Source organism: Phascolarctos cinereus, unplaced genomic scaffold (genome assembly GCF_003287225.1).
Source record: "Phascolarctos cinereus isolate Bilbo 61053 unplaced genomic scaffold, phaCin_HiC Scaffold_1;HRSCAF=81, whole genome shotgun sequence".
NCBI lineage: Eukaryota > Metazoa > Chordata > Mammalia > Diprotodontia > Phascolarctidae > Phascolarctos > Phascolarctos cinereus.
The window spans coordinates 170,193,352-170,217,425 of record NW_027555514.1 but is presented as its reverse complement, the minus strand read 5'-3'; the positions used below and the strand labels follow the sequence as shown (position 1 = coordinate 170,217,425).

The 24,074-nt window shown below is 37.5% G+C and overlaps 1 protein-coding gene across 5 annotated transcripts in view; it reads left to right on the top strand.

Annotated features, from left to right (window-relative positions):
• Positions 1-24,074, top strand: part of STK38L (serine/threonine kinase 38 like) — a 116,228-nt gene that overhangs the window by 28,338 nt on the left and 63,816 nt on the right. Inside the window, exon 2 of one of the 5 annotated variants that reach the window (XM_078154956.1) lies at positions 8,859-8,900. The exons of the other annotated variants lie outside the window; for them this stretch is intronic. The gene's annotated coding sequence lies outside the window, so the exon portion shown is untranslated. The remainder of the gene's footprint in view (positions 1-8,858; positions 8,901-24,074) is intronic. 5 annotated transcript variants of the gene reach the window in all.

Below are 24,074 nucleotides of genomic sequence, written 5' to 3'. Positions count from 1 at the left end.
TCTTAAGAGAGTGTTGTACTAAATGGGGGTTTAGGCTATGAAGTTTGTTATTTGTTACTTTAAAAAAAGAAGCCACATTGAAACTGGGAAAAGTAATAAGGGACTCCAGAGCCAAAAATCCTCAGATTTCAAGGGCCTCAATTACCATACCAGTGCTTGGCAAGTGTAATAGTAGACATATAATAAATTCAAAGATTATTGAATTGACTTTAAACTTGAATGTGAGTCTCAGTTCTGACACTGTCTTGAGAACTTAACATGCCCTACCCTGTTTGAGATGTAGGGAGAATGGTGTTGGCATTTGTACTTCTTAAAACTCTTTGTATGTGTGAGCTATATTGGCATCAACCTCACAGGCTTGTCCTGAGGACCAAATGGGATGACTTGGGTAGGGTGCTTTGCAAACCTTAGAATGCTATGTGGGCACCAGCCAACTGTTATTAGAAGAAAATAATCTGAGGTACTTTGGATGGGAGATGCCGTGAAAGATGATTAATTTCTACCTTGGTATATATGGGTGGGAGGCACAATAAAAAGTCCAAATAACCAAAATGTAGCTGTCTGGCTTTTTTGTACTTTCTTGGAAATTACCAACAAGAATCCATGCTAATAGGTGCTCTCAAGATTGATTTTGGGTTAGAGGATATCATAGAGTATTTAACCGTTACACCCAGATATACTTCTCTGGTCTCCCCTCATTTGTGCTTGTCATCAGGTCATCACAAAGAAACAATCACAGAACAGGGACCACTGGTTGGCCACATGGAGGAAGTATAATAACTACCATGCTGGACTAATCAGAAGTTAACCAGTGCCTGTTATTGGCACGGCTGTACTACTTTTCTTTTATGTTATCATTTTAAAATTATCTGTATTAACCACAAAAGGTGAGAGAGATGTTATGTAGCTTAATATTTAAAAAGTATCGTGGAATCGGAAGTCCTCAAGTTTGGATCCCTGTTCTGCCCCTTATTGCCTGACTGACCTTGGATAAATTAACCATCAGCCATCAGGAAACATTCATTATAAGTGCTTACTAGGTGCCAGGTGCTGGGCTAAGCACTGGGAAAGGAAAAAAACATGGTACCTACTTGAGCCTGAAGGAGCTCATATTTTAATGGGAGAAACAACTTGCAAATAACTGAATATAGAAGATACACATTGTAAATTGGAGGTTGTCAAAGAGGGAAGGCACTAGGGAGAAGACTAGAAAGGGCCTCCTGCATAAGGTAGGATATGAGCTGCGTCTTGAAGAAAACCAGGGAAGCTAGGAGGTGGAGGGAGAGCGTTCCAGGCCTGGGCCAGAGCCATAGAAAATGCAGAGTCTAGAGATGGAGCGCTCTGTGGGAGGAGTATCAAGATGGCAGGTGATGTTGGATCATAAAGTATGTGGAGGAGAGGAGGGTGTAAGAGGACTGAAAAGGTAGGAAGGGGCCAGGTTGTAAAGGGCTTTACAAGCCCAACAAAGCATTTTATATGCAATCCTTGAGGTAATAGGAAGCCAGTGGAGTTCATACCTTCACTTTATGGGAGAAAAGACCAATTATCTTTTCCAGACTCTTTTCCTCATCTGCATAATTAGAATATTGGACTAACTTATCTCTAAGGTCCCTTTATTTAGTCATTTTTCTAGTTGTGTCTGACTCGACTCTGTGACCCCATGTGGGATTTTCTTGGCAAAGATGCTAGAGTGGTTTGCCATTTCCTTCTCCAGTTCATTTTACAGATAAGGAAACTGAGGCAGACAGGGCTAAGTGACTTGCCCAGGATCTCACAGCTAGTAAGTGTCTGAGGCTAAAGACATGAGTCTTCTTAACTCCAGGCCTGGCCCTCCTATCTCTTGAGTCACATAGCTGCCTCCTAAGGTCCCTTACAACTCTAAATCCTACAGTGTAAAAGTTGTAGGTTCTTTCAATCTCCGCACTCCCAAAACTTACACTTTGGGGTTAGGACTCTATCTCATATTAGTGAATTTTTTTATTTTATGGATATTTTCTTTCTTTTTCTGAGTTTCCACAATCCTTTCTCTCTCTCTTCTCTCCCTGTTCCCTGATGGGTTAATAGAGCAGAGAAGGAAGTGGTACTGTTGTAATACACTGTTCCCTTTTTCTGAGTTATCAGAAAACAGAACTTGCATGATTATATACAGTGCTCTGGAAAGATCATTTAGATTGTCACCTGTGGTTTTTATGTCTTAAAAATCCACAGAAATCCTCCATTTATGAACTCTGCACTCCTTGGTGCCAAAAAGAATAGATATTGCATATTCTTCTCCATCTGAATATTGAAAAATGGTATTACCTCTCCATCAGGGCTGGGTGTTGGACCAGGTTGTTCAGGGACACAGGAAGTCTTAGCAGAAAATTGCTGAGGCTGGAGCTGTGTGATCCTGTTCAGGATGCCATTTTGGTCTTTAAAGAAAAGCAGAGTGCATGGAAACATTTCTACTGAGGAAATGAAGTTAGAGTTGTAGCATTGTTCCAGATCTACTTACAGGCTTCTTTCACCTCACTTAAACTCTCTGAGCATTGATCTCCTCATCCGTAAAATGGTATCATACTACCTACCACGTCCATCTTGTAAGACTACTGTGAAGACCAAGTGAAATAATAGATATATTGTTAGCCTCTGCTACCTAAATGAGAGAAAAATGGCAGAGAACCTGCCCTCAAGGAGCTTACATTCTCCCAGGAGAAACAAGTTAAATAAATGTAAAGTGTGTGTGTGTGTGTGTGTGTGTGTGTTATTTTGTGTGTTATTGTTAAAGAACTAAAAAGTAAGAGGATCCAAAAAGGCCCTTTTAGGAAGTAGTACTTTCTTGAAGGGAGTTAGGTATTCTAGAAGGCAGAGGGAAAGAGGGAGAGCTTGCTTGGCAGAAGGTAAGAGATGGAATGTCATGAGTACGGCATTTTGTTGGCAACATGCAGTTTATGATGGGGAGTAATGAAAAATCATTCTAGAAGGGAAGGTTAGAGCCAGACTCTGAAGGACTTTGAAAGTCAAATAAAAGAAGTTGTGTTTGGAAGCACCTGGAGCATCTCAAAGACAGGGGAGTGTCATGTTCAGACATGTGATTTAGGAATATCAGTTGGTCCGCCATATGGAGGGAGGAGAAGAGAGAGAGAGAGAGACTGTCACTGTCTTTTGGTGTTTTCATCTCTTGGCATTTCTGTAGAAGCCTATGGCCTTCCCAGAATAATGTTTTTAAATACATACAACAAAATATATAGGATTACAAAAGAAACTGATTATATTGATATACAGTTATCAAAATATTAAAAAAAAACACATCAAGTTTACAGAACCCAGTTTAAGAACCTCTGGTTTTAGAGCAAGATCTGTTATATTGAGTATTGACTACCTTGGTGGTAAAGATATCATAAGATTTCTTAAAACATTTCTTTTAAGAAACATTTTTTTAAAGCACATACATGCACTCATAGTCACACTGGCAGGTTAGGTTCCCAGAATACAATTGGCTATATTTCCCCCTTTGGATCCTTGGGGTACTTCTAAGGAATTTGGGGTTCTTCATGTGTAGTGTTTTTCAAACATTAAAGCACTATATAAATGCTATCTATCATTATTATTATTCTAATATTATTGCTCCTAAGTCCCCATTTAGTATGTTCCCCCTGCTATTATTAGACTAGTTAATATCTCCCTAATGTCATCTAATCAGTGATTTTTGCCTCAATATCCATTTTGACCATTTACTTTCTCCTTAATATCAATTAACCAAATAACATCAATTAGATTTTAGAAAGGAATATTTACTGAGAAGATACAGCAAGAACTGAAACAACAAACACATGACCCTGTCCCCTCTCCACCTTGGTCCCTGGAGAGAGCCGGCTCAAACTTAAGATCGTTGCTGTAAAACATCCCCCACCCGCAGCCTGGTGAGGGGGTGCTTCCTGGCTCTGGGAGCTCTTCTCTCTCTCCAGGGACTTCCCATCACATTCACTTCTGCTTAAGGCATAGGCAGATGGATGAGTTGCTTCCTTGGTTGTAGGACCTTGGTTGCAGGTTGTCTCACCTGCCAGATTAATTGGTCCATTCTAGCCTAGATCAAGAAGCCACTCCTCGATGCTGGCTTCTCCCTGGACTCGGTGGCCATATCTACCTGCAGACTCAGCTGTGGACTCTGGTTGTTGTACTTGTAGCAGGGGTGGGGAACCTGTGGCCTTCTGGGTCCTTGGGTGCAGCCTTTTGACTGAGTCCAAGTTTTACAGAACAAATCCTCTTAATAAAAGGATTTGTTCTGTGAAGTTTTTATTCAGTCAAAGGGCCACACTTGAGGACGTAGAAGACCACATGTGGCCTCGGGGCAATAGGTTCCCTACCCCTGTAAGGATTCTTCAGATCTTTTAAAGCTCACCAGGTTATGATCTGATCCTTTCTGTCTTTAATTCACCTAAGATCAAGAAAGAAGAAACACAGCAGAGACAAAAGCAACAACACTATGTGTCTGAGTCCACAAGGCAGTCCCAAGTGGGAAGATAAGGGGACAAGGCCCCTCCCCTACTCATTAGCCTAGAGCCATTCTTCTTTTTCCTCATCCAAAAGCAACCTGGGAAAAAAAAAGCTTTCATCTGTTCATACTTTTCATATGTACTCTCAGTTCTAGGGTAAGACTGTCAGAAACAGTTACAGAATATATGCATATGCTCTGAATCCCTGAAGGATAGAAATGCTCCATTAATCATTATCAAATATTTCCAGAAGTAGTCTCAGAACCCTCCTCATGGATATACAGAAGCCAGAGAATGCTGGGCATTAAGGACCAAAGTCTCCTTTGGTCACTTAGTTCCCTTGTTACACAATGATATTGCTTTAATTTTCATTTTGATTTATAGGATCATAAGATGTAGGGCTGGAAGAGACCAAGGTCAAGTCTAGCCCCCTAGTTTTATAAACAAAACTAAGGCTTAAAGGGATGTGAATTTAAATTCATAAGATAGTCAGAAGTATCATTAGGTTTTAAGCCTGTACTCTCTGACTCTGCACTCATTTCTTTTCCCATCATACCAGGTTGCCTCTCCATGACTACTCTTTGGTCACAGATTATCCTCAAATACGGCACCTTCCTGTGAACATATATAAAGTAAATCTTGATTAAAAATGTAGAATGTGTACTTTTTTTAACAAATGAAATGGGTATTTTTCAAAATTTATATTATTTCATTAGAGCATTTTTCTGAGCATTTTACCAGAGTCTTTTTACTTTCCAAGATCCTCTCACATTCAGCCATGTTTCTCTACACAATGAAAATATTGATAATTACCTTTAAAAAGCATTCCAAATATACAAAGTTAAGACTGAAAGGGGTAAAGATGGTCATTTTGTCCTTCCCCGGATTAGTAGGACTGAATCTAAAACTACTCAGAAAAGGCTGCTTTGTTCTTTAAAAACTGTTTGAAGAAAGTGTTAGACTTCCCTGGCAAATCTTTCTGGTATCTCAGAAGTGCAAAAGCATAGGTGAGATACCCTGGCATTTAAAAAAGGATCTTTCAACTAGGTTTTGTTTAACTTTCAATTTCTGCTTAATTCTTTCTTCTTTTTTTTAATGCTGCCCAGTGAAATTTCACAATTTTCATTGACCTTCCACAGAAAGTATTTCTTCTCTTTCATCTTAAAAGAATGGTGTCACATTTTTTTTCTTTCAAAAATAAATCTAGCTCTGTGTAAAAAAAAAAAAATTCTTAGTAGCTCTGGAGAAAACATCCTCTTCCCACAAGTAGATTTACATATTCAGTCCTCTGAGCTGACTGGGTAAATTTCCATGACTGAAGAACTGGGTGGATCTTTTAGGGATGGTACTTCTGAGGAATGAGACATTTTAAACAACAAATTTGGAGAATGAGGTTAGTGTTTGAGTGGTTACTCCCCAGTATTGGCTAACTTGTGGGCCATGAGGAATTCACTGATTTCTTACTGGGTCAGTCCAATGCTGAGTATGTTATGGTAATGATATCTTTGGCTGTCCTTTTCCACCAGTAGATCTTCATCAAGAGAGCCATTGAATCTCAGACCTTGAAGGGACTTATTATTCATCTAGTCTTACCTTATGTCAGGAGTCCCCTTTATAACATGTCTGGCAGTTCGTCATGCAGACTGCTTGAATGCTCTAATAATCAGGACTTAATCATCCTTGTATGGGGGGTCCCCAGCTTTTCAGCTTCTTTTTATGCATTGAATTCCTTCATTAGATTGCGAGCTCCTTGAGGGCAGGTATTATCTTTTGTCTTTCTTTGGATCCCCAGTGCTTAGCACAGTGTCTAGCACACAGTAAACATTTAATAAATGTTTATTTACTGACTGACTTATTGCAGTTTTTTTAAACTTATGTGCAGGGCTTTATATCTAACCATCTTATATTAAATTGTTATATCTGACATATCATTCTACCCTGTTGAGCTCTCTTTTGCATCTGGGCTGTTGGGAATTCACAGCCTAACAAAGCAGCCAATCTCATTTCTGGACAGCCCTAATTATTAGAATTTTCTTCCTTTTATTGAGCAAAAATCTATCACCCTGTAATTTCCATCCACTGGTCCAAGTCCTCCAACCTGGAGCCAAACAGAATAAATCTAATCATTCCTCCACATGACGTAGAGTGCTTTAAATATTTGGAATTAGCTATCTTATCATCTCTAAGTCTTGCATATCCCTAGTTCATTTAACTGTAGTGATATGAATGGAGGGTCCCACAGGTGTGGTGAGACCCACCTGTGGCAAGGGACCTTTTTCATCATGTGTGGCTCAAAGGGAGGCAGGAGAGATATGTCTGGCATCTTCTGCCCCCAGTCTTCTCCAAGGGGGACTTTCATTTCTGCCAGGAGGGGAAGCAGGAGGTTTGGGTCAGAGGCTACCATTTTGCTTTCCTCAGAAGGAGAGGGGGTACTAGACTAGAAGGATATCTATCTGCTCCATTAAATATTATCGTCTACGGATATGATTGGCTTCTATTGAACTTGTGATCACTTTGTCATTTTTGAGGGGAGGAGGATCACAAGCTCTGTATCCAAAGCTTTACCCCTTTCCCACCAAATGCCCATTCCACAATGGATATACATTGTGAATAGTAAAGAAATCCACTGATCTAAATCAGGAGCAAAACAGAAATCAGAAAAGTTATACATAATAGGAGAATATATACCAGACAATACGAAGTGAAGGAGCTCTCCCGTTGGGAGCGAAATAACTCAGCTCACCCAAGAAAGAATGTCCTAGATCTCACAGAGGGGGAGACTCCCTGAAGTATCTAGAATAGCAAGCTGGGAACAGGAACATAATAGAGGCGGCCAGCTCCGTTCATCTTTTCAGAGTCTTTTCCTTCAGCAACCTGAAGTAGAGTTGGCTTCTTCCATCTTCTCTCTTGAATCTTGAAGCCTACTTGGTGCTTGAAGAAGATTCTCTTGGAGAGTTCCCAGAGGGGAGCTAAGAACACTCTCTCACCAACTCTGCCCCACCCACACCTCACACAAGGTAGAACATTCATCTCCACCAATAGGGGGAAAGTCCCATGTCAAAGGGTACCTATTCCTTATAAGACACTGTTTAGAGTCCTATGACTGAACTAATAATGATACTTCTCTAGGGATCCTCAAGTTTGTGAATGTTGCCCTTTAAAATATGATGTCCAGACCTGAATGTAATCCCACAATGTGGTTGGACAAGCAAAAAACATAATGCTGCTGTTACTTTGCTTGTTCTGTATATTGTACTTCTTTTAATGTAGCCTGAACTTGGATTAGCTTTGTTGGTAGTCACTTGACTCTGTAGGTTTACATTGAGCTTGCAATTACTTTGTTGTTTTTCTTTTTTAAATAACTACTTGTAGTAGCATTTATTTATTTATTTGTTTGTTTGTTTGTTTATTTGCGAGGCAGTTGGGGTTAAGTGACTTGCCCAGGGTCACATAGCTAGTAAGTGTCAAGTGTCTGGTCTGCCACTGGATTTGAACTCAGGTCCTTCTAACTCCATGGCCAGTGTTCTATCCACTGCACCACCTAGCTGCCCCCCCTTTTTTTCCTACAGAAACTGCTATTCAGATAGGTCTTCCCAATAAAATAATTGGTTGTTTGATATATTGAACCTAAGTGTGGGCTCTATATTTCTCCCCCTTAAATTTCTTTATGTCAGATTTCACCTATCATTCTTGTCTTCTCAGCTCTTTGGATCTACATTCTGTTATCCATCTCATTATTTTTTCCTAATAGACTTGTCATCCACAAATTTGATAGCCATGACATCAATGGTTTCAACTGAGTCATTGGTAGAACTATTAAACAGGGTAGATAGAGCTGAGAATCTAGCCTTTTTGGCATTTACCAGAGACTTTCTTCTAAGGTTGACTCAGATCTTTGGCAGAAAACCTCCCACAACTTATCCAAATAGATAACAACTACCCTTTTTTGGTGATTCATATGGGCACAGATGATACTTCTAGAAGTTGCCTACAGTGTATTGCCATTAAATATTATAAAGTCTTGGGTAATGAATTGAAGAGCACAAGGGCACAGGTTGTATTTACCTCAACTGTTGTCCAATGAAGATAAAGCAGGAAAATGTCATTTTGGGAAATGAAAAACTGGATAAGATGATATCTGAGAATGTAATTTGGACTTCTGGATGATGGCTTAAAATAGAGGCACAACAGATTCCTGGACAGAGATGGAGTATACTCAATTGCTGGTGAGAATGAATTTTCCTGCAAATCTAGTCAACTTAGGTGTCATCCCTGATACTTCACTCTCTTTCACCCTTCATATCTAATCTGTTGCCAAGGCCTGCTATTTTACCTTTGTAGCATCTCTTTTATATGCCCCTTTCTCTCCTCTTACGTTTCCAGGTTATCATCATCTCACACCTGGACTGTTGCAGTAGCCTGCTGGTGAGTCTTCTTGCTACAAGTATCTCCCCATTCCGGTCCATCTTCCACTCAGCTTCAAAATGATCTTCCTAAGTGCGGTTCTAATCAGCACCTCATACTTAATAAGCCTCAGTGGCTCCCTACTGCCTCCAGGATCAGATATGCTCGTTTTGACTTCTAAAGTTGTTTATAAACTGCCCAACCTTTCCCATCTCCTTATGCTTCACACATAGTATGCAATAATAACACTGGCCTCTTTGCTGTTCCTCAAATAAGACTCTCCGTTTCTCAGTTCCTGGCATTTTCACTGGGTGCCCTCTGCTTGGAATGTTCTCCCACCTCATCTCTGCCTCCTGGCTTTCTTCAAGTCCCAACAAAAATCCCACCTTCTACGGCAAAACTTTTTGATCCACCTTAATTCTATTGCCTTCTTTCAACTGATTATCTTGCAAGTTATTTTGTTATATATGTCATGTTTCTACACAGTTTATGAGATCGTCTCCCTCATTAGACTGTGAGCAGGGGACTATAATTTTCCTTTCTTTGTATCACTAGTGTTTAGTGGAGTGCCTGGCACATAGTAAGGTACTTAATAAATATTTAGTGTCTGAGTAGTCAAAAGATCTTTAACCAAAAAAAAAATCGAAAGACCTTTAATTAAAAAAAGGCTGCCTATATAATATATATTATGTGTGTATGTGTATACATATATATATACATATATACATGTATATACATATATAGATACATAATATATATATAATATATTATGTGTATATATATATATATATAAAATATGTGTGTGTGTGAACTTATGTATATGTGTTTGTCTACCAAGCAAGATGCCACAGAGAGTAGTTACAATGAAAGAACAGCAGTGGAGACACACAAGTTCACAGGAAACAAAACCCTGGAAAGAAACCGAGTAGAAACAAACAAAACAACACTAACTCCAACAAGAGTGAATTCTATTCTGGATCTGATTCTTACTAGCAGGGAAGAATTGGTCACAGGAGTGGAAATGATGGGAACCATGAAGGATCCAGGAAGGAGGATCAGAGAAGGGATAGGACCTTTGCCTTGCTGAGGGCAGATGGGGAAAAGGTAACTGAGAACAGAGATAAAGGCAGGGCTGCTTCATTCCTATATTACGTCTGTTTTCTTAGCCAAAGAGTATGACAGAACAAAAATAACAGGGAAGTGATAACCCAAGATAAGTACCTTTCTGGGAGTATTTTTGTACTATATATATACATATATAATTTTTTTCTTTTTTAGGCAATTGGGATTAAGTGACTTGTTCAGGGTCACACAACTAAGTGTTTGGTTTGAGGCTGTATTTGAACTCAGGTCCTCCTGACTTCAGGGCCAGTGCTCTATTCACTAGCCGCCCGTTTTGCACTATATTTTGTACTGTCCCTTTTCTGTATTCTTCCTTGGTTATGTGTCTACCTTTAGAATGTCTCCTTTTAAAAGCTGAGATCCCTGGAGAATGCCACCATGTAGGTTCCTTAGCTATGCTCAAATATCATTCATTATATGGAAAGTGTTAAAAGTGCATCCCTCTTGTTTCTTTTCCTTCTCAAAGTGCGCTTTCTTGTAGGCAATTTCCATAGCAGGGGTCATGAAACGATTTTTACAAGTGTGCTCTGCTTTATGAGATTATGAAAACATGAACATATGGAACACATAAATTAGAAGGTGAATTATCTGCATTACAAAAGGGTTGATAGCAAGATTCTTTTAAGTATCTCTTCCTCCACTGCATTTAAAATAGGATTTAACTTATGAAAATTCATTTTTATCCATCAGAATCACAATTATGTTATAAAATAGTGCAGACTGATATTAAGGGAGAAAAAATATAATAATTCAGTGGGCGATGTAAAAATTAAGTTTCACTCTGCTTCTATTGCTCCTTGTTTTGGGGATCAGAACCATATTTGTCCCAAAGAATAAATCTGTTAGGAATACAGTAATTTTTGCAATAATGGAATTATTTGTTCTTTGAGCACTTGATAGAAATTGCTTGTAAATGCACTTGGTCCTTTATTTTTGTTTTTCTATTGTTTTTCTTCATGCCTTATTCAATTTTTTTCTGGGATTAAGATATTGTAATTTTCTATTTCTTGTTCCATTAATGTGGTTTTTTTTGTATTTTCTAAATATTCAACTGTTTCACTGAAGTTATCAGTTTTTTGGCATATAATCTGGCAAAACAGTTTCTAATAATTTCTTTTATTTCTTCATTTTGTTCTAAGTCCTTTTTTGTTTACAGTTTGTTGTTTTTCTTTTTTTTTAAATTGCATGCCCGATTCATTTCTGTGTTCTTTCTCTTTTAGCAATGAAAATGTATAGATATATACATTTTTCTCTAAGCATTGCTTTGGCTACATCTCAAAATTTTTGCTGGATTGTCTCATTTTTGTAAATTTCTTGGATGAAATTATCTATTGTTTCTATAATTTATTCTGTGACTCACCAAGTCTTTAGGATTAAATTATTTAGTTTCTATCCAAGTTTGATTTTTTTCTCTAAATGGTCTTTGTTGAATATATGATTTTTATTATATTGAGGTCATTATAGAATGAATTTAATATTTCTGCTTTTCTGTATGTGTTTATGAGGTTTTTATGCCTTAGTATATGGTCCACATGATCAGTTTTTGCCAGGAGCCACGTACAGCTAAGAAGCATGTATATTCCCATTCTGTAATTCCTGGAGAGCTATCATATTCAATTTCTCTAAAATTATATTCAAGTCCTTAATATCTTTCATTTTATCTTTTTTCTTAGATTTATCTAGTTTTGTAAATTATGCCTGGTTGAATAATTATACTTTTGGTGTCAATTTCTCCCTCAATTTTGGTTTTTCCCTTGAGTACTTAGATGCTATGCTATTAAATATTGATATTATTTCATGATCTTCAGTGTCTTCAAGCATAATATGGTTATCCTGCTTATCTTTTTTAACCATGTTCATTTTTACTATTGCCTTGTCTCAGACCATAATTACTACCCTTACTTTTGAGAATTTACTAGAAGCATAATAAATTCTGATCCAGACTTTCATTTTGACTCTCTATGAATATTTTATGTGTTTCTTGTATGTTGTTTAATTCTCCTTTCTAATCCATTCTGCTACCCACTTCCATTTTATGTAAGTTCATCATCCATCCACAGTTATGGCTGTTAATTGTGTGTTTCCTTCACCATATCTTCTTACACTTTTTTCTGTTTTCTCCATGTTGCCTTTTTTGAAAAGGAGGTAGAAAAAAGAAGGAATTTAATCAACATTAGTATTTATAATTAGTCTGTTCTTACTCCTCCTCTGCCTTTCTTCTAGATATTGCATTCTCTATACTTCTTATATTTTCTTTCTTTCTTTCTTTTTTGGTTCTTTCTTTTTGCCCCCTTCATTCCCACTTCTGACCTAACTTCCAGAGTTGAGGTTTGTTTTGCTTGTGACTATTCTCTTGATCTGCCCTCCCTCTTAAACTTCCCTCTGCTCTTTCCCTGTCCCCACTTGTTACCTTGTTGAGTTTAATGCAGTTAATCATCAATCAGTAGTTCTGCATCAAAATCTATGTATGTAAGTGTTTGTGCATTCAGCCCTCTTTTGTTTGATTCAGTTAAGAATGAAGATCATAAGATATCTTCTCCTTCCCCTTCCCCTCTCCCCCATTTGTATAAGCATTTTTGGTTTTTTTAAAAAATTACTTTATTTTGAATTTTCAACAATCACTTCCATAAGTTTTTGAGTTTTAAATTTTTCTCCCCCTCCCTCCCCACATTCCACCCCAAGACGGTGTGCAATCTGATATAGGCTATACATATATATATTCCTGTTAAACATATTTTCACATTAGTGATGTTGTGAGTAAGAATTAGAACCAATAGGAGGAACCATCAGAAAGAGGAAACAAAACACAACTGAAGAAAATAAATAGCAAATAGTATGCTTCAATATGCATTCAAACTCCATAGTTCTTTCTTTGGATGTGGACAGCATTTTCCATCATGAGGCCTTTGGAAATGTCTTAGATCCTTGTATTGCTGGGAAGGGTTCAGTTTATCAATATTAGTCATCACACAGCATAGCTGTTATTGTGTATAACGTTCTCCTGGTTCTGCTCATTTCACTCAGCATCAGACCATAGAAGTCTTTCCAGGTTTTTCTGAAGTCTGCCTGTTCATCATTTCTTATAGCACAGTAGTATTCCATTACATTCATATACCACAACTTGCTCAGCCATTCCCCAATGGATGGGCATCCTCTCAATTTTTAATTCTTTGCAACCACAAAAAGAGCTGCTGTGAATATTTTTGTACATGTGGATCCTTTTCCCATTTGTGTGATCTCTTTGGGATATAGCCCTAAAAGTGCTATTGCTGGATCAAAGGGTATGCACATTTTTATAGCCCTTTGGGCATGGTTCCAAATTGCTCTCCAAAATGGTTGGATCATTTCACAACTCCACTAACAGTGCATTAGTGTTCCAATTTTCCCACATCTTCTCTAACATTTATCATTTTCCTGTTTTGTTATGTTGGCCAATCTGATCGGTGTGATGTGGTACCTCAGAGTTGTTTTGATTTGCATTTCTCTAATCAATAATGATTTAGAGCATTTTATCATATGACTCTAGATGGCTTTAATTTCTTCATCTGAGAACTGCCCGTTCATAACCTTTGACCATTTATCAATTGGGGAATGACTTGTATTCTTATAAATTTGACTTAATTCTCTATATATTTTAGAAATGAGGCCTTTATCAGAGAGACTGGTTGTAAAAATTCTTTCCCAATTTTCTACTTTTCCTTCTAATCTTGGTTGCATTGGTTTTGTTTGGGCAAAAAACTTTCAATTTAATGTAATCAAAGTTATCCATTTTTCATTTCGTAATATTCTCAATCTCCTGTTTGGTCGTGAATTCTTCTGTTCTCCATAAATCTGATAGGTAAACTATTCCTTGCTCTCCCGGTTTGCTTGCAGTATCAGCCTTTATATCTAAATCATATCATCATCTTTGTTACAGGATTGTGAGGGGAGGTGTCTGGTTCAGAGTTTTACACCCTTTAAACATAATTATCACCTAAATGACTTTGTCTTCGTCTCTGTTTTTCTGGATCAAAAGATTAGGCCAGGGGGAAAGCCTATTTACTCCATCTCTTTTCTTGCCCAGGTCTGATCATGTTACTTATTTGCTCAAGAAGGTCCAGTGGTTCCCTTTTGTCTCTACGATGGAATACAAAATCTTTGTTTGGATGCTTAAAGCCTTTTACAGTGTCTTTCCAGCCTAGTCTGCTTTCACAGACGCTACATTCTGGCCCAACTGCCCTACTTGTCGCTCCCTGTGTATGACTTTCCAGATCTTCTGTACCTTTCCCGATGCCTGGAATATTCTTCCTTCCGCATCCTAGAACCCCCAGCCTCAGAACTCAGCTCACGTTCCCCCTCTTGTAAATTATGTGTGCATGTTGTTTCTCCTGGGGTGGGGAAAAAGGATGTTCCCTGAGAACAGGGGTCTTTCTCATTTTTGTCTCTCGTTAGCAGAGTGTCTGGTAAATAGTAGATTCTTAATAAATGCCTTTTCAGCCCAAATGTTCTGAGTGATTTTTCTAATTAATTAAAAAAAAATGCAAACCGTAGAATCATAGGATTTAAAAGCCCCAAATAACCTTAGAGAGCCAGAGTAAATCCCCCATTTTGCAGATTAATATACTGAGGTACAGAGAAGTCTTTCCCAAGACCTCACAGATGACAAAGAAGAGCCAAGATTCCTACCCAGGTCCCCTAATTCCAGATCAAATGCTTTTTTTTTTTTACTATATGCATTACTTATCCTTAAGTACCAAAGATTGAAGAAAAAAACTGAGTTAAGCTTTTCTAAAATGTTACATATTTTTCTACTTTTATAAATAGCATAATTAACTTATTTTCACTGTTTCTTGATTACTCATGGTCATTAATATAAATATTAGTTTTTGATTTTTTATTTTTTTTGCTACAATGTCATGATCACTTCAAGAGCTATCCATCTATGTGAGAATTAACTGACCCACCCATTCACCGAAGTTGCCCAGATTGAATTAGTATTCTGATTGGTAAATCAGCTTTTTCTCCCGGGATCTCCCTTCAGGGGTTATTGAAGAGCTGAGATTTTCTTTGCCTCACCCTTTTCCATATTGTCTGAGTAGTTTGGTATCAGAGCACTTCTACGTTGCTTCCAACACCTCAGTGAATTCCTGATTTCTTAGTCTCTCCATGTCTCTGCTCTCAAATGAAGTGCCGGAATGGAAAAGAACACACAGCACTTCTTCTGTCTTACTCCTAATACTCTCCTGTCATCTGGTAGAGGAGACAGCTGCAGGAGGCATCTTGCCACAAAGAGCATGAAGCCCCCTGAGCCTTTTTTTCTCCCAATTTGAAGGTGATCATTTTTTAGTTTCTCATAAAGAAAAATGAAACAGTGCCCTCAGATGTCTAACTCAGTAGTTTTTAAAAAGCAGTACAATCCTTCACTTCTTAATAGGTTTCAACCAAGTTGCTCTAGCAACGCTTTGCAACGTTTACAAACTGCCTCAACAGGAAAATTCTTTAGAAACTTACATAAGAAAAATTCTCTATTCCTTTAATAAAGCAGGATATTTTTGAGCAAGATTTTTAAGTCGGTGATTTTAAATGATTTCATTTTGCAGCTTGCTTGATCTGTTAATTACTGATAATGAAGTAAATAAAGATCTTGGTTGGTTTTAAATAATTTTCCACCCATTTACAGATATAAATGAGCTACAACATTGAACTCAGTGAATATTAAGACTTCTCATCACTCAAATGAAGAAAAAAATGAATATATGTTACAATTTTCTTAGTAAGGAAACTGGGTATAGTTTAACATGTGTCCTAGATTTTTGGTGAGCAAATTCAAAGAGTTCAGATTCAGAGATTAGATAGAGGTAAGACCCCGCTGACTAAAGTTCTACAGGGGAAGTCAGCACAGAAGGAGTAAGAAGGATGCAAGAAAGAAATTCTGAAAACTCAAAGAGATTCCATTTTGATGAAGAGCAAAAAGGAAATTTCTTTAAAACAGACTTATATGAATGCACTAGGGAACTCCCTGAGTTTAATAAACAAACAAACAAAAAGTACTGAAGATGGAAACAAACACAGGTAGAGAAAAAGGAACACAAAGCATGACAGTACCCTAAGAATAGAGTCAGAATCACTAAATCTCAAAATGAGCTGAGACTGGGGAGAAGATAATAAATAAGTTTTGGTTTTTTAGCTATAGTGGGGAACAAGGAGAATGAAAAGAATAAGAACTGCTACTTAGGAAGGGTGGAAAAGTAACATCTGATGTATAGAAGGTAGAGCTTCTCAGGTCTTAGTATGGTTTGGTTTTTTTTCTGCCAAGAATGATCTTTGTTTGGACCAGAAAAAGTATGACCTCGAAAAAAGAAAAAAAATCTTAATAGAATGTTTGTAAGGATACGGACTGAAACTGATTTCATTGACTCTCAATCCATTGTGCTATGCTGTAGGATAAATAGGAATAGAAGTTATCCAGGTAAGTTCAGTTCAGAAGGTTAAGATAAACTATGTTCCAGGGTGCAGAAAACCTCCAGATATGATTGCTAAGCCCTTGTCAGTTGTTGTTCAGTCATGCCCAATTCTCTATGACCTTATTTGGGATTTTCTTGGCAAGGATACTAGAGTGGTTTTCCATTTCCTTCTCCAGTTCAATTTACAGATGAGGAAACTGAGGCAAACAGGGTTAAGAGACTTGTCCAGGGTCACACAGCTAGTAAGTGTCTGAGGCTGGATTTGAATTCAGGAAGATGAGTGAGTCTTCCTGATTCCAAGACCAGTGCCACCAAGCTGCCCTGAGTCCCTGTCAAAGATCAGGGAAAATGGTAACAGTACCACTGGACTAGAGAGGGGCAAATTTTTTATAGATTTTTTTTAAAAAAAGAACAAGAGTGGAGTTTACAAACAGAAGATGAGTGCACTCGGTATTTTAGACTCCTGAAAAAAAAAGTCTAGATTATTGCTAGACAGACATCTAGAAAAAAAAAAGTGATCATAGAAACCATGTGGTTTTATCACAAATAGCTTATGCCAGTCTAAACTAATTTCCTTTTTCAATAGGGTTACTAGACTCATATATTGGGGGATATTGTAGATGCCTTGATTTTATTTTAAATTGTTACTTATGTAGATATTAGCAAAGTTTTTATATTTTTTTAAAAAAATTAATCTAATTTTTTTTAACATTCTTTTCTTTTTAAGTTTTGAGTTCCAAATTCTTTCTGTCTCATTCACCCCCCCCACCCACTGAGAAGGCAAGTAACATGATATCATATATACATGTGATATCATGCAAAACATTTCCATGTTAGCCATGGTTTTTTTTTTTAAAGCAAGAAAAGTGAAGTGAGAAAATTATATTCCAATTTGCACTCAGAGTTTATCAGGTCTGTTTCTGAAGGCAGATTGTATTTTTTCATCCTTAGTCCTTTGGAAATTGTCTTGGATCACCGTATTGATCAGATCATGTATTCATTCTTACGGACAAGAGCTAGATGTTGCATTGAATAGATACTTAACTTGTAGTCTGGAAGATCCAAGTTCAGATTTGGTCTCAGACTCTTACTAGCTGTGTAGTCCTGGGCAAAAAATTTTAATGCTATCTGCCGCAATTTCGTCATCTGTAAAATGAAGATAATAATAGTATCCCAGAGTTTGTGATGATTAAATGAAGTAGTATTTGGAAAGTGTTTTGTAAAAATCTTAAAGCACTATATAAATGCTAGCTGCTATTATTATTGTTGTTGTTGTTAATTAAAAGCTATAGGTGTGGGCTAGTCACTATTGTAATTGAATGGATTTGGCCTGATGACCTGGCCCTAGGAGTTGTTATTAATGATTTGATGACTCTTTGGAAAAGAAAAGGTCTGTGCTAGAGGACCCTAGGGATCTGTGCTTGGCTGTATGTTGGACTAGGACAAAGGTAAGAGGGATATGTAGCATACTAGGTGACAGCAAAGAAATTTGGGCAGGCTTCAGCTTGGGGGAGAATATTTGCATTTCTGCTCTTTTCAGCATTCACAAGGCCCCCACCCAAGTTCAAGCCCTCATTATCTCTCACCTGGACTATTCCAGTAGCCTTCTATTTGCTTTCCTTGTTTCCAGTTTCTTTCCTCTTCAATTAATCTTTCAAGACGCTGCCACAACAACTTTCTTAAAGCAGATATCTATCATTCAAGAAGTTCCAATAGCTTTCTTTTTGACTCTAGGATAAAATAGTCAACAAGCATTTATTAAGTACTTACTGCATGCCAAGTACCGCTAAGCGCTAGGGATACAAAGAAAGGGGAAAATAGTCCCTGCCCTCAAGAAGCACACATTCTAATATAGGGGGATGGGAGCATGACAACATGCAAACAACTCTATGAATAAGACATATATAATGTAAATGGGAGGTTATCTAGGAGGGAAAGAATTTAAAGTCCTTGAAGGACTGTCTTCTGTCTTCCTTACCAGACTTATTTTACGTTATTCTCTTTAACATATTCTATATTCCAGTGATCCTGGTTTTCCTGATCCAAGAACAAGGTCTTCCATTTCCTGCCTTTATGGCATTTCACATCCAGTCCCACATGCATAGAATTCACTCTTTACCTCAGCCTCCTGGAATCTTTTGCTTTCTTTAGAGGTCCACACAGGACCTGTCTCTTATAGGAAGCCTTTCTTTGATTTCTCTGGTTGTTAGAGGTTTTTTCCTTTTTTCCAAACTCTTCTCAAATTGTCTTATTTTTGCTGATCTGCATAAATGTTGTAGAATATATGCTCCTTGAGGGTAAGGAATGATTTTCAGCTTGTCTTTAAATCGATAGAACCTAATACAGTGCCTTGGATAAGGGATGCATCTAAATTCTTGATCAGTTCAATAGTAGGGACAAATGTAAACTCTTGTACAGTTGAAAAATATTAATAACAAGTACAAAGATGGAGGATCTTGGAAAAGATCTGGGGATTTTATTGGTCTGCAAGTTTCATAAGAGTCAGCAGTGTATTATGGAATCCAAAACAACGAACTTGATTAAAAATAAATTTTGAATTTACCAGGCACCAAATTAAAGGTGCATTTACTTATTTAAAGTTGATCAGAAAATGATTGTTCTTGAAATCAGTCAGTTGATCAACAAATATTTAAGTGCCTACTTTATATGCTAGACACTGTGCTAAGCTGTAGGGATACAAAAAGAGGGAAAAGACAGCCCCTACCCTCAAGGAGTTTATAATCTGAAGGAACATGCAGCATGCAAACAAATATGTACAAAGCAAGCAATATATAGGACAAATAGGAAATAATGAACGGAGGGAAAGCATTGGAATTAAGAAGGATTGGGGAAGGCTTCTTGTAGAAGGTGGGATTTTGGTTTTGACTTAATGGCAGTAAGGGAGGTCGGTAGATAGCATGGGGAAGGAAGAGCATTCATTCACCACTCCTCTCTCATCTTCTCTCTTCCCTTCCTTTCTCCTCTCCTCCCCTCCCCTCCCTTCCCTTCCATATTTTTAACCTCCTTTCCCTCTTCTAACTTCTTCCTCCCCCCAGTTGACTTGATACTAAGGTGCATTGAGAGATGTTAGTGTCTTTAACAAGGGAAGTGATAGTCCTGGAAAGCTCAGCCCTGTTCAGACCATTTCTGGAGTATTATTTTCAGTTCTGGTGCCATGAGTAGGAAGGACATTCATAAGATGGAAAACATTCAGAGAAAGGTTATTGTCTTTTTTTTTTTTTTAGAAAGATTATTGTGACAGTGCAGGGCTTCCATATCATGCCACATCGATTTAAATTTCATTTGAAGAAAGTTAGGCTGTTTAGACTTCAGGCATTTGATGGGTTAATGTCTAGGAGAGGAATTAGTCTTATCTAGCTTTTAGACCAAGAGGGCAGGATCTCAGCAATGGGGTAGAAGTTGTAGGAAAAGTTTTGTGTCTTGGTGTGAGGAAAACTTTCCAACAGTTTGAGCCATACAGAAGTGAAGTGGACAGTCTTCCTATTGGTATGGGTTCCCTTTCTTTGGGAGCCTTCAGGAAAAGGCTGGATGACTATTTGCCTAGTATGTAATAGAAGGAATTCTTAATATACCGATTGAACTCAGTGTCTTCTGAAGTCCCTTCAAACACTAAAGCATCTAAGACAGGAAATCTTTCATGCAGAAATCAGTACTAGAACAAATAATATGAGCGCTGATGATCTTGGAGTCAGAAAAACTGGGTTCAAATTCTGGCCCTGACATTTTCTGTGTGACCTTGGGCGTATCATCTTATGTATTTGAGCTTTATTTTCCTCATGTGTTAAAAACAGGAAAAACAGGTAAAATAGGTAGGCATTACCTACTTTATCCGTCTTAAGTGGTCTAGTAGTTAGAGTACCAAACCTGGAGTCAGGAATCTCTGAGTTTAAATTTAGCCTCAGACACTTACTAGCTGTGTGATACTGGGCACCTCACTTAACCCTTATTTGCCTCAGTTCTTCATCTGTAAAGTGTGTGACCTTTGTCAGGTGAAAAATCACACCAAACAAAGCCTTTCTTGATGCCCCTTAATTCTCTTTCTTTCCCTCTGTTCATCTGTTTTGTTTGTTTTTAGGCAGTTGGGGTTAAGTGACTTGCCTAGGGTCACACAGCTAGTAAGTGTCAAGTGTTTGGTCTGAGGCCGGATTTGAACTCAGGTACTCCTGACTTTAGGGCGGGTGCTCTATCCCCTGCTCCACCTAGCTGCCCCGCCCCTGTTCATCTGTAAAACACTCCATTATCTTTGCCAGGAAAACCCCCTGGACAGAGCTCATGGAGTCACATAGAGTCAGATACAACTGAACAACAACTATCACCTACTTTGCAGGGTTTTGTAAGGAAAAAGGGCTATATAAAAGAAATTTATTGTTATTATTACCTTCTAGCCTCACACATACCTGCCACTAACAGCTGTAAATAAGGCCATGTTAAATAGCCAAATGATAACAGAAGATCACAAAAGATTATTTGCCTTGTCACAGCAGCACTATAGGCTTTTCATTCAGCATAGGGATTTGGTCTCAAGAATGTGTAATTTTTGGTATAATATCTTAAGCTTCAGAGCAGCATTTGTACTTGACCTTCTTTTGAGTAATATTAATGTTAAAATTAATTTCCTCCTCTGCGGTCTCAAACACTTACTTGCTTCATCCTTCATTGTAATTTTTATTATAACTTGGTGACAATTTTTTTTCTTGTCGGAGTGAACTTCTAGTTTTGTCGTGGAAGTTGATAAGGAAATATGATAGAGTTGACTCATGGGCCGTGTCTATTCTACACAGTGATGTGTGCCTTAACAGGTAATCAGAATCAAATAGAACTCTCTTTGGAAATATTGCAGAAACTGTCTATAAAAATTTTGTTTCTGGTTTTCTGCTTTCCTTCTGATATTGGCTACATTTGTTTTATTTATAAAAAAAACCTTTTTAATGCAATCAAAATTATCCATTTTACATCCAACTTTGCTCTCTCTTTTTATTCATAAATTGTTAACCTATCCATAAGTCTGATATGTTCTATCTTCTAATTTTCTTGTAATATTTCTTTATACCTAGGTCATATATCCATTTTGACCTTGTCTTGGTAAATGGTGTAAGATACTGGTCTATGCCCAGTTTCTGCCATACTGCTTTCCAGTTTTCCCAACAATTTTTTTACCAAGTAACAAATTCTTATCCCAAAATCTTAAGTCTTTACACTTGTCAAATACAAGGTTATTATGCTTATTTGAAAGTTCTTTTCACAGCTTATTTTATGCACAAGTCATTTTATTTGTAGATCCATCTCACAGTTTTATTTATAGAAACAAGTGCTTTCCTCAATGAAAGTGATCCCAAAAAGGTAATTATTCATTCAGGAGGAACAAGGTCAAAGACAAGTTCTAGTTTCTGCCTTGACTGGTGTGAGAACTTGAACAATTAATTTACTTTCCCCCCATCAAAGTACCATGCTGAGCTCTTATATCCACTGAATATATGGAAAAAGAAAAAGAAAGAAATGGGTTTAAATTTCAGCAAGAGAGATTTAGGTTAGATGTAAGGAGAACTTTCTGATTGTAAGGCAGCCAGGCAGATAAGAGGCATTCATTTGTTTCTACCCAGAGTCAGTGCCAGAGAAACTTTCCTGGACTTCCACAGCGGTTTCTGGACTCTTGTGACGCCACTGGCCTCAATCTTGAATGTTACTCTTTACAAGCATCTTTTTTCAGGATCTCTGGCTGGCATTTAGTATTCATTAGTTTTCCCTTTTGTTCAAAAATTCTTTTAACTGGGCAGGCAAGAAGTACTTTTAAACTGTTTACCAGAATTACTTCAAGGGTTACCCAATTAGGTTGTGGAACTCCTTGATTATCTTTTTTAATATGAGGTCAAAGCATGACCTTGGGCAGGTCTCTTAAAATTAGAATGCTGGGTTAGATGACTTCTAGGTCTATGGGACCATCAATCTGTGATGATTTAAGTAAAGTTGAGATTGGAAGAGGTAGTAATTGATCCCTTAAATATATTTTGAGTCTAAGAACTGTGTAATTTTGAATGAGTCATTGGATATAGTTAAAAGACAGTGTGAATAATGGATATAGAGCTGACCTCAAAGCAAAGAAAACTCAGGTTCAAGTTTTGGCCTTTGACACATAGGTTGTGTGACCCCTGCCAGGTGAAAAATCACACCTATACGAAGCCTTTCCTGATAACCCCTTAATTCTCTTTCTTTCCCTCTGTTCATTATCTCCAGTTTTTCCTCTACATAGTTTTTATATGTTGTTTCCCCTTTTAGACTGTGAGCTTCTTAAGAGCAGGGACTGTCTTTTTTTGCCTTTTTTTGTGTTCTCAGCACTTAGCCTGGCACATAGTAAAAGCTTCATAAATATTTATTGTCCGACTGACTTAATCGTGTTCTAGACCAGAGGAGTCAAACATGCAACCTGGGGCTGTATGTAGCCTACAGTTATGCCAGAGTGCAGCAGAACCAGATTAAAATGGAATTAGGCAATATTTAACAAAATTAATTAATTTTAAAAAAAAGAAATATCTAAACATGTGTAGTTTTCTCGGTCAGTATGCAGCCTGACGAAATCTTTATGTCCAGTTTTGTGGCCTTGTTTAACACCGTTTTACCAGACAGTTGTCTACCTCTAAGGCTATAAATTGTAGAAAAAATGCCAACCTGCATAGAATTCCCTAAGACGTTGAAATCAGTTCTAGTCCCTATCCCTAGCGATAAATATTGTGTATATAAGCATCAATAGAGAGGAGGTTTTTCTAGTCCCTTTTTGGTTCCAGAAGATCAATGAGAAAAAGAATAGTAGTTCTCTTTATTTGTCTTTAGAACGTTACTGATCTGTCTTTGGCTTTAGCTTTGTTTAAATGTTACAGGAGTTAATTGCCATTTTCTAGGGGAAGCTATTTGAACTGTGAAGTTTTCCATTGAAGATTGTTGATGTCTTGCAAAAATATAGAATCATTGAAGTTGAAAGGGACCTTAGAGGTCTTCTTGGATTAATCCTTTCATTTTACAGATGAGGAAACTAATAAAGCCCAGGCAATGTAATTGACTTGCCACACATTTTCTCCTCCCTTTAATCTCTGTTGAAGATGTCCTAGCCAAGATGAGCTTCTTTGCCTGTCCTCTTCATCTTATCCCCTTTCTCTCCTCTGTTATGTTGTGATCAGTCACTCTCATTATCAGCTTCAGTTCCTTCCTGTCTTTTGACTTTCCATGCTGCCTACATTTCCATGATAGCTTTATTTTATAGGAATAGTAAGTTGTACATAATAGATTTGCAGTTTCATATGGAATCATCTTTTTTTAGTTATACTATGTTATGAGAATGCTTGCTTTATTCTATAAATTAAAAATAAAATAAATTTAAAAAAAAATCTCTCACTTTACCGTACAATTCCCTAAAACTGTCATTTGATAACTTTACCTCACTTTGACAATCAAACTCTTTAAAAAAAAAAAGCTTTCTGTGCTCATTGCCTTAACTTTTTTTTTTTTCGGTCAGTCACTTTGAAACTCCCTGCAATCTGCCTTAGCCCCTCTTCATTCAACTGAAATGGCCTTCTCCAAGATTAATACAGAGTTGTGTTTTTTAAAAGTTATTTTATTG